The sequence below is a fragment of the Podarcis vaucheri genome, assembly GCF_965113315.1.
Source record: "Podarcis vaucheri genome assembly, chromosome: 8".
NCBI classification, from domain to species: Eukaryota; Metazoa; Chordata; class Lepidosauria; order Squamata; family Lacertidae; genus Podarcis; species Podarcis vaucheri.
The window spans coordinates 15540546-15551720 of record NC_138766.1 but is presented as its reverse complement, the minus strand read 5'-3'; the positions used below and the strand labels follow the sequence as shown (position 1 = coordinate 15551720).

The window sequence follows — 11175 nt, the reverse complement described above, 5'->3', positions numbered from 1 at the left end:
TGCAGTTATTACATCACAGGATTGCACTGTGAATGGTCTTAGATGCTTGATGAAGCCTCCAGGTAGGGTGGGAATGGAAACAGTGCCCTGAACTGGAAGCTAACAACTGGCCAACATTAACTCTTGAGGTCCATATACACCTTGACAAGATGTGACAAATGGTCCAGCTATTATTGCCAGGTGCGTGGGCTGCCCAGGCAGGGCCTACTGCACTCCAAAATTGTTTAAAATATGGCAGTCCCAAAAAACACCTTGGGGAAGTCTCTGGTTTATGAATTCACTGGGAATGTGCAACTGCAGCTTGCATAGCCTGGCCCCCTCCACGTGTACTACATGGGAGCCAGTGTGGTGTAGTGGTTAAGAGAGGTAGTCTCGTAATCTGGGGAACCGGGTTCACGTCCCCGCTCCTCCACATGCAGCTGCTGGGTGACCTTGGGCTAATCACACTTCTCTGAAGTCTCTCAGCCCCACTCACCTCACAGTGTTTGTTGTGGGGGAGGAAGGGAAAGGAGAATGTTAGCCGCTTTGAGACTCCTTCGGGTAGTGATAAAGCGGGATATCAAATCCAAACTCTTCATCTTCTCTTATTGTCTTCTTCTCTTCTCCCCTCATCCCTGACCATTGGCCATGTTGGTGGGATTTGTAAGAGAGCACCAGGCTGCGGAAGCTGAGCTACTGCATGGGATGTCATTTTTAAAATGGGGGGGGGGGGGAATCTGGCCCATTTAGCAAGACTTAACCTTGCCTTCTCCAAAGACATGGGGTGCTGTTCAGCTAAGTTCTCCTCAGAGCAGACCATGGCTTGCCCCACACCACACAGAGAACCACACAGCATAGAGACCTAGGGCAGCTCTGGGGCAGATCTACACTCATGGTTTTTAATGCTAAGGAAAGGTTTAGGAATGGTTTTCATAACCTAGATGGACAGATGGTGTCCTACTTTTTACATTCATAATGCGTTATTACCTTGTCTTATTTATTGCTTGATTTTTAACCGTTTTATGCTGCTATATCGGTGAAGCACTGTTCATATGTCCCTATGTAGCATTTTACCTTTCTTCACTGCTTTCAAACGCTGACCCCCCACCCCCTCCGATGGTATTTGAGGGGCGGTGTTCAATTTCATTTAAATTTGAAAGGCTGGCATGCGGAGATAACAAAGGACATGGAAGGAAGGAAGGAAGGAAGGAAGGAAGGAAGGAAGGGAGGGAGGGAGGGAGGGAGGGAGGGAGGAAGGAAGGGAGGAAGGATCACATTTGATGGGGGGAAACAAGGTAAAATATGTTTTCATTAACAAGTATGCCCTGTGATGTTTTAGAACGGCATATTTAATATCGTTTTAATAGGGGGAAATAATGTTAAACAGGTCAGTGTAGATCCAGCCCTTGTGGCCCTCAAGCTACTACAATGTTCAGGGATGATGGAAACTGTAGCCCAGTAACAATGAGAGCCACAGGTTCCCCACCAGACAATACAGGGTCACGTTGCTTCTATGTATAGCAAATGTTTTAACAGTCAGGATGGGGTTTCGTAGCTAGAACAAACCATGTTCTGAGTCTGGAATCCAATGTTCACATCTTTTATTCATCGATTTCCTTCAACGTGCCCAACAACCCCCCCTTTTGGAATCCTGATTATGGAAACATGTTTTGTGTGCTGCAAAACAGACATGAAAACTAAATTCAAGACACAGCCTTCACGACAAGGTAGCTTTCAGGCACAGCTTCTGCGCCTTTGTAATAAATTCTGTTTGCTGATGTGGTGAAGGTGGGGGAAACATAATGCATTGTAATTGGATATTCTGGAACTCCTGTGCACAAACACAAAATTGGCATAATTAGGCTTTCTGTCAGAAATAGCTCATTCATGTGTGGTTGCCTAAGAAAAGCCCTACTTTGGGAAAAACAAAATCCCTTCTTCGCCTCCTATCAAAGAATTCCTATGCTGATAGACGACAGCAAACACTGTTGGGACGTAACCCAGTAAGTTGCTGTAAGAGTGTGGTTTTATTAAAAGGGCTACAGTAGAAATAAGTATTTAGAGTCAGGCCTACCAGATTCTTTCATGGCTGCCTGAGGCAATCTGCCTTGTGGAGGGAGGAGGGAGAAAGAATTCATCAGTGAAACCTGGGATTGGAAGTACCCCAGTTTCTGAATTAATTTCTTAGAATCCCCAGAACGAACATGGAGCTGATTTCTAAATATTGTAGTAACCTAGGCTGCATGTGCTCAGACCTAAGAGTCAGAGAACTGCTTAAGCACCAAAGCAAATAGGGTGGTGTAGTAGTGGCCCCTGCAGTTGGCAGAAAATATGAAGCCTCTGGCTTGAAAGGCTTTGTATAAAATACTAAGAGTCCTGACTTTTTGCCTATACCTGGTCAACAGAGCAGTACTGATATCTGATGCTGTATTGATTTTAGGCTTCAGCTTCACAAGCCCTCATGCCTTCAAGGCATGGACTTCAAGGACCTTGAGTTACAAAGTAGGTCCAGATTTGAGGACTGCTACCTGTAGCCCTAGGGGGACGCGGGTGGCGCTGTGGGCTAAAGCCTCAACGCCTAGGGCTTGCCGATCGAAAGGTCGGCGGTTCGAATCCCCGCGGCGGGGTGCGCTCCCGCTGCTCGGTCCCAGCGCCTGCCCACCTAGCAGTTCGAAAGCACCCCCGGGGGCAAGTAGATAAATAGGTACCGCTTACCAACGGGAAGGTAAACGGCGTTCCGTGTGCGGCTCTGGCTCGCCAGAGCAGCGTTGTCACGCTGGCCACGTGACCCGGAAGTGTCCCCGGACAGCGCTGGCCCCCGGCCAATAGATGTGAGATGGGCGCACAAACCCCAGAGTCTGTCAAGACTGGCCCGCTCGGGCAGGGGTACCTTTACCTTTACCTTTACCTGTAGCCCTGGATCTGCCAAAACCTTATTATTATTCTTTGCTCTTGTGTCAAGAGATGCTCTGTTTTTCTGGCGAGAGTGAAGAAATTGAGATTATATCCCAACAAGACAGAAGTATTGTTTCTGGAGGACAGGGGGTGGGCAGGTGTAGGGAACTCTCTGGTCCTGAATGGAGTAACTGTGTGCCTGAAGGACCAGATGTGCAGCCTGGAAGTCATTTTGGACTCACAGCTGTCCATGGAAGCACAGGTTAATTCTGTGTCCAAGGCAGCTCCATCTGGTAGGCGGAAGGGACCATGAGGTCAGGGGCTCTCTGCAACAATTTCATCCTCAGTAGCATCAGAGACAGACAGAGGCAAATATTAATCAGGGCAATGAAGGTTTGGATTATAATAAATCACATCTGGACCTTCAACGAGAAGGCCAAGCTGTGGGGAGCCTCACCGTGACAAGCCACTCATGACTTATCTAGTGCATGCCCAGCTTATACCTAAACACAGGAGATTGACTACATAATCACAATGGCTTTTTAGTTTCATTTCAACCCACCCAGCTCTCTGTTCCTCCCCCCACATAGCCGATACATGACAACAACCTGTCTGAAACCAGGTAATGAAACTATAATTTCAAACTCAAACACTGTAAGGTCATTCAGACAGACACAAACCTTTAAAGAGGAAGATAAAAACAAGGCATTTCACTCAGTTTTAACCTTTAAATAAAAGATATGCTCCTCCCTGCATCTAGTCCCCCCCCCCCCAACTCTACATCGGAGGGCCTAGATACTGAATGGCAAACAGAAAGAAATGAGCCAGTTTTATATACACAAATCAAACTCTAATTCAGCTGTTTGGTGCCACAAGGAAACCATCTATACTGTGTATTCCATGGAATATTTGGAACATAATGGGGCGGGACGTTGTATGCTTTTAGGTTTCTAGACCAACTATAATCAAGCAAAGCATTTAAATGTATATCGTCCTAAGGTTCAAGGCTGCAGGATTTGTGACTCTCAAGTCATTGCTGGACTGCCTATTCCCATCAGTCCCAAGCTGGATGGCCAATGGTCAGGGCTGATCAGAGTCATAGAATCATAGAACTACAGTGGTACCTCGGGTTACAGATGCTTCAGGTTACAAACGCTTCAGGTTACAGACTCCGCTAACCCAGAAATAGTACCTCGGGTTAAGAACTTTGCTTCAGGGTGAGATCAGAAATTGCACAGCAGTGGCGTGGCGGCAACGGGAGGCCCCATTAGCTAAAGTGGTGCTTCAGGTTAAGAACAGTTTCAGGTTAAGAACGGACCTCTGGAACGAATTAAGTTCTTAACCCGAGGTACCACTGTATAGAGTTGGAAGGGATCCTGACCCTCTGCAATGTAGGGCTCAACCACCAACCTTCTGGTTAAAAGCCACACACACTGACCCATTGTGCTACCTGATACATAGTCCAGCAACATCTTGAGGGCCATAGATTTGTTGCCTCTGAATCAGATATTACAGCTGACACAGCATTGCTGGGGGGGGGACACCCAGCACCCCATGTCAAGTTCTCCAGCCTCCCATAATGCCTACATTGTAGTGCATTCACTTATCTGCATTCCATTTCATTGGCAGCTGCTGGGATTGGGGAAACCCAAAGTATCGCAAAACAGGTAATCTGCCTACATCTTAAGGGGAATGAGAGGTGAACATGACAGGGGGCTGCTATATTTGCCTATCAAATGCCCTTTTCTCCCCAGCCTGAGCCCATGCATACAATATTTGGCTATGGCAAATTCCTCTGACATCTTCAGGATGCAATCCAGTTCTGCTTCTTCTGTCCATATGTGATGAGCCATCTGCCTTTTCTCGAATGCTGGAACCTGTCCACTCACTCTCTTGCCTTCAGCCAAGGCAATCCATCTCTGGAAGACTCTGTCCACAGCAACGAGAAATTAAGGGGAGCGCTTGGGAAAGAAGTAGGCATCAGGGAACCAAAACATGTTCCAGTGGACGTAGTGGGAAAGTTGACTCCGGTTAACTGGAGTCCAACTGTTGTTCTGCAATTAAGTAATTAGCCATACCAGCTAACTGATGGATGTGGTGAGCCCTTAAAAGAAATTTTACTCCCTTGCAGAATGCACATCATAATGGATGGTGTATGCAAGAAACCAGAGGAGGAGAGAGAGAGTCTGGTGCATTTCCCTGTGCTCTGTGCAGATACAGTGGTACCTCAGGTTACATACGCTTCAGGCTACATACTCTTCAGGTTACAGACTCCGCTAACCCAGAAATATTACCTCGGGTTAAGAACTTTGCTTCAGGATGAGAACAGAAATTGTGCTCCGGTGGTGCGGCGGCAGCAGGGGGCCCCATTAGCTAAAGTGGTGCTTCAGGTTAAGAACATTTTCAGGTTAAGTATGGACCTCTGGAACGAATTAAGTATTTAACCTGAGGTAACACTGTATACGTATATAACAACAATAGAGAACACTCAGTGTTGGATGGGGGACAGATTTTTCACTGCCAACATGTGTAGCAATTTGCTGTCACCTCTGTGAATGAACAGCAACCATTTAATTGAATGTTTACACACTCATTAAAATAATTATCAAGGAAAATATGAGGTCTTCCCCAGTGCCCCCAAAGCCTCTCAGCTCTCTCCCCCCCCCAACTCATCTCCCCTCAGTCATGAAATAGTGAGGGTGGTTACAATTTTCTATCTTGAAGAGTACAGAGAGCTGAAGGACAAAGCTGGAAGAGTAACCCTCTTTCCCACTTCCTCTTTCAGCTCTATGTGCTTCTCAAGGCTCAGTTCAATTCTTGTTTTTAGCCACACCCCTTGAAAAAGTTAAGTGTGTGTCTCTCTTTCTGTCTTTTGGGTGGGGGCTGATCTTGGGAAGAGTTCAGCAGAATCCCTTGTGTAGAAATAAGTGAGCTTTCCACTCCGATAATGAGTTTCAAAGCTTTACTGTTGAAAGGTCTTAAATCTAGTTACAATAAGTTACAAGAACAAAATAACAAAGTAACATGGTGCAATCAAACAATGCAGTTCAGTCCTCTAAGTCCTTTACTCAGTTCAGTAAACTTTCCTCTCTCTGGTCCCAGAGAGAGATCCTCAGCTTCTTCATCACTGCAAAGCTTCTCTGCTACTGCTACTACTAGCCATCTCTGATTTCTCAGATGTCTTCTGCTGTGAGAGTTGCAGCTCAGTTTTCCGGGTAACGAGTCATTGGTTGGTTTAACTCACCGAGGTGGAAAAACACCAGCCTTCTGCTTTCAGCCAGAGTGGAACCTCTTTTTTAAGGTAAACTTCTCTTTACAGCATTCCAAATACAATGCATCCAAACACAGCATTTTATGTACATTAAATGTATAACTTTAACAAGCAGGTGGCGACTACGACATTCACTCAAAAATAAAAATGTATAAAGGGCCTAAAAAGATTGTCAAGCCCTGATATATCGTATTTTTCACTCTATAGGACGCACCAGACCATAAGACACACCTAGTTTTTGGAGGAGGAAAACAAGAAAAAAAATATTCTGAATCCCAGAAGCCAGAACAGCAAGAGGGATCACTGCGCAGCGATCCCTCTTGCTGTTCTAGCTTCAGCGATAGCTGCGCAGCCTGCATTCACTCCATAAGATGCACACACATTTCCCCTTACTTTTTAGGAGGGAAAAAGTACGTCTTATAGAGCAAAAAATGTGGTATATGGTGCTCAAAGAAGAAGAAAAGGGGGGAGGGAATGAGGGCTGTTTTGAAGGAAGTGGGGTGGTTTCAATGGCTGGGGTTGGCGGAATTAGGAAGGTGGCCCAGATTAAAAAATGTTCCCCTGAAAAGAATTAGGCGGTTATAGGCCTGCCTGATAAAAGTGATCAACAGAACAATGCAAATCCTTCCACAATAATATTGACCCAAACAATGTTGATGAAATTGTTAAAGGAAAGTAGTGTTGTCACCAACACGATCAGCACTGAGAGTTCACAGAACAGCCTCTCTTTTCCCTTTCAGGCTCAATTCTCATTTGTTTTGCAACTTCCATGACACATTTGTGTCCAAAACGAATAATCTTGGAACTTAATAAATATTGTGGTGCACTGGGGGGGGGGCGTTCCTGTTGCTCCAGCTACCGCTGGAGGAGAGAACTCTGGGTTTCAATCATCTGAGATCTAATAAATATTTTATCGGGTTTGCCAATTCCAAGAATATACCTAAAATAATATTACACTTCCACAACTGAAGAATGAATGGCATTCTAAATCTAACAGCTTTGCACACAGGAGAAAATAGAAAATCCATCAGCGGAATAAACAAATGAGTTATTTCTTTTCCAAAAATCTTCAGCTTCGATCTATTTTTCTTCACTTCTTATTAGTTTGTAGCAATGGATGGAAACCCTTGCACCCCCTCAGATAGATATATAGATATATCATTCTAGATTGTTTTCAGGCTAGATTTCTGCATGTACAGCTGAACATATCAGTTGGAAGTTATTACTTCCTTTTCATTCTGTGTATTTTCTTTTTAGGGCAGGATATAAAAACAGCAGGATGCTTAGAGTGCAGTCCCCACAGAAAGGAGAGAGTGGGAGGTTCCTAATGCTCTGAAAGCACCATATACAGGTACAAGCTCACAGAAAATCATCCCAGGGGCCTTGGTGCTACCCATTAGGACATCCAGCAATTCAGGCTCCGTGTATGTGGTTATCTATCCCCAAACAATTGGAGGAGATGGGGAAGAATGAGAAACAGGTCAGTCACTTCCTTCTCTCCCATAACTTGCCACATGGTGAGATGCCACCCATTGCCCTCTGCAGAGAAAGAGACTGAACCATTTTAAAGTCATCCATGCCATTATAAATTGACATCTAGTTTGGATCTAAACTAGGGTTTAAGGATCTAAACTAGGGTTACCTGATGTCCCCATTTCCAGGGGACAGTCCCCAGATTTGCAAATAAGTCCCTGGACAAATTCCATCCCCGGAATGTCCCCGGATTTCATCTAATGTCCCTGGTGAATGCTGCAGTAGCAGCCTGGAGCAGTTGGCTTTGGTTGGCTTCAGGAGCTGCTCGGAAGTCCCCATATGATGGTGGTGCATCTTCCAGGCTGCCTCCACCTTCCCTGACCCCAGCAACTAAGCTGCGAAGGGAGGCTTCATGCTGCCTATCAGAGCAGCCTCCCAACTCCTACTTGCGTGCAAGCAGGATCGGGGCGGGGATCTCTCAGCTGTGAAGGGAGGCTTCACGCTGCCTATCAGAGCTTGCGTGCAAGCAGGAGGGGGCTGGGATCTCTCAGTTAGGTGACAGGAAGCCTCCCTTCCCAGCTGAGGGATCCCCGCCCCCTCCTGCTTGCAAGCAAGTAGGAGTGGGATTGGGGCTGCTCCGATAGGAAGGGAGGCATTGCACTGCCTGAGCCTCACTGCTGCCGTCGCTCTTGGCCCTCCTTCTCCGCCTTCCATGCCTGACCCACCGCACACCACTTCCCCACCACCACCAAAGAACCAACAACTCAGGGACTGCCCAGGCTCATGGAGAAAGAAGATAGAAGCCCAGCGGCGTAGCGTGGGTTGTCAGCACCCGGGGCAAGGCAAGTAATTTGCGCTCCCTAACCCGGGGCAAGGGAAGTAATTTGCGCCCCCTAACCCCTAACCTGCCGCCGCTGCCAGCTTCTTCTTGCTGCTGCCTGGTCTGGTCTGGTGTGGTTCTCTCCCGCGCTCAGCGCTGCGCTGGGTGGCCGCTGCACTGTCCCTCCCCCAGATAGTCCCTCGCTCTCTCTCCGCACCGCATGCCTGGCACCCACCCCCTCCACAGTGGGCAGCGACCCAGCGGCTCGGATCGGATTCGCACAGCCAGCACTGCAGTGAGAGAGAGTGAGTGAGCCAGGCAGGGGCAGAAAGCTGCGAGTGTGAGCGCCCCCCCCCCAGATGTTGCACCCGCCCCCCCTGCACCCCCCACGCTACGCCACTGTAGAAGCCTCAGAGGAAGGGGGAACGTGGCAGCTGAGGTCAAGGTGGTGGCCCGCCCCTCTGCCACCGCCATCGCTGCAGCATCAACGCCCAGAACATATAGTATGTATGTATGTATGTATGTATGTATGTATGTATGTATTTCAAGTGTCCCCAGATTCATTGGGAAAAATCTGGTAACCTTAATCTAAACCCAGCAACATTATCTTATATTAGAATAATAGAATTTCAGAGTTGGAAGGGACCACAAAGGTCATCTAGGCCAGCCCCCTGGAATGCAGGAATCTTTCCCCCAATGTGAGGCTCAAACCCACAACCCTGAGATTAAGAGGCTCAGGCTCTACTAATTGAGCTTCTCTATAGTCAGGGATTTTCAGGTGGGTATTTTTCCACCTTGCTGAAAAATGACAACGACTGTTTCAGGCACTTACATGTGAAAGCAGAAGCATTTTCTGTTGACTTGGATCATCGTTGTGCATTAGTCCCAATTTAAAGGAAGTTACTCTGCTTGGCTCAATCAAAACCGCTGCTCTTTGTGAGTCCCAGTTCAAATCTGAGAGTGGCTAGCTGTTGTGCATCCATCTGATCTTGCCAGTTCTCATTGTGTTCACTAACCATACTGAAGACTGTCTAGTTCAGTGTTTCTCAACCTGTGGGTCCCCAGATGTTGTTGGACTACAACTCCCATCATTCCTAGCCAGCATAACCAGTGGTCAGGGATGATGGGAGTTGTAGACCAACAACATCTGGGGACCCACAGGTTGAGAAACACTGAGAGTCTAGTTATTGTATATCCACCCCCATTCTGTACAATTAGCTTAATAGCACTGGTGGAGGAAGAGGAGTGCGGGGGAGCGCACTGCCCCCGGCAGCGTGATCCCAGTGGGATGCGATCACAGCTGCCCCCCCCCCCCGTGCTGGGCACCACACCCCCGCAGGCAGCGCGCCACACCCCCATGACGTGCACCATGCCCTGCAGGCGGTACACCACACCCCCAGGACATGCACCAGCCTTGCCCCCGCCTGCTCTCCGCCCCCCGGTGCCGGAGCATGAAGCTCCACCACTGCTTAATAGTGCATCATATTGCGCACCACTGAAAATTCCCCCCAAGCACTGAAAAGCAGACTAGAGTTCCCAACATGGAAAGGACAACAAAAGGGGTAGTGTTATCATGGGGCTTATTATTCCAGGACATTGTAGACAACAGGTTTATTGGCTTGCATTCTTGAGTAACTCCTTGAAAAAGTAAGCTCCTTCAAGTCACATCTAGATTGACCAAGGCCCTATCTGCAAGATATATTTAATGTACTGCAATACTACTTTAAACAGTCATGGTTTCCCCTAAAGAACTCTGGGAGCTGCCGTTTGTTAAGGATACTGAGAGCTGTTAGGAAGCCCCTGTTCCCCTCACTGAATGAAAATTTTCCAAGTGGTTTAACAATCAATCACTCTTCGCAGGGGGTTCTGGGAATTGTAGCTCTGAGGGAGGAGTCAGGACCTCCAACAACAATTTATTATTTATACCCCCCCCCCAATCTGGCTGGGTTTCCCCAGCCACTCTGGGCAGCTTCCAACAAAATATTAAAATGCAATAGTCGATTAGACATTAAACATTAGACATTAAACATTCCCTGAACACAGCAAATCCACAATACCTGCCTGAAAACCTATGATACAAATTATTTTCTACCTAGAGAAGACTAACTAGAATTAATAAAGGTAAAGGTACCCCTGACGGTTAGGTCCAGCGGCGCTCATCTTGCTGCACAGGCCGAGGGAGCTGGCGTTTGTCCGCAGACAGCTTCTGGGTCATGTGGCCAGCATGACTAAGCTGCTTCTGGTGAACCAGAGCAGTGCACAGAAACGCCGTTTACCTTTCCGCTGGAGCAGTACCTACTGGTATTTATCTACTTGCACTTTGATGTGCTTTCAAACTTCTATGTTGGCAAGAGCAGGGACCGAGCAACGGGAGCTCACCCCATCGCAGGGATTCAAACCACCAACCTTCTGATTGACAAGCCCTAGGCTCTGTGGTTTAGCACCTGAAAAACATATGATTCTATCCAACTAATTTCTACTTAGAGTAGACGCACTAGAATTAATGCATATGACTAATTAAGGTTCCTCAGTCTGCCTATTCTGACTCTTATCCACAGTATCCCACCATTCCTTATGAAATCCTCAACCAACTTTGATTCAAACTAAGAAAAAGAACCACCTAGCTGGGGTTTTGCTTCATTCAATAAAAATCACAAATGATTGCTGCATTTTGGAGTTATTTTTTACTGAATGACCTCTCCAACAGCTGCTCATATTCTAAAATCAGCCTTCCTTG

General features: G+C 47.1%; 1 long non-coding RNA gene across 2 annotated transcripts; it reads left to right on the top strand.

Annotated features, from left to right (window-relative positions):
* The first annotated feature begins 29 nt into the window (after positions 1 to 29).
* LOC309538840 lies at positions 30 to 11107 on the top strand. Of its 2 annotated transcripts, XR_014222372.1 has the most exons (4): positions 30 to 180; positions 5977 to 6175; positions 7403 to 7496; positions 10997 to 11107. It is a non-coding gene; the product is annotated as an uncharacterized lncRNA (long non-coding RNA). The 2 variants fall into 2 exon arrangements; XR_014222373.1 differs by lacking the exon at positions 10997 to 11107 and having other exon boundaries at positions 31 to 180; positions 7403 to 7738.
* Positions 11108 to 11175: the final 68 nt, after the last annotated feature.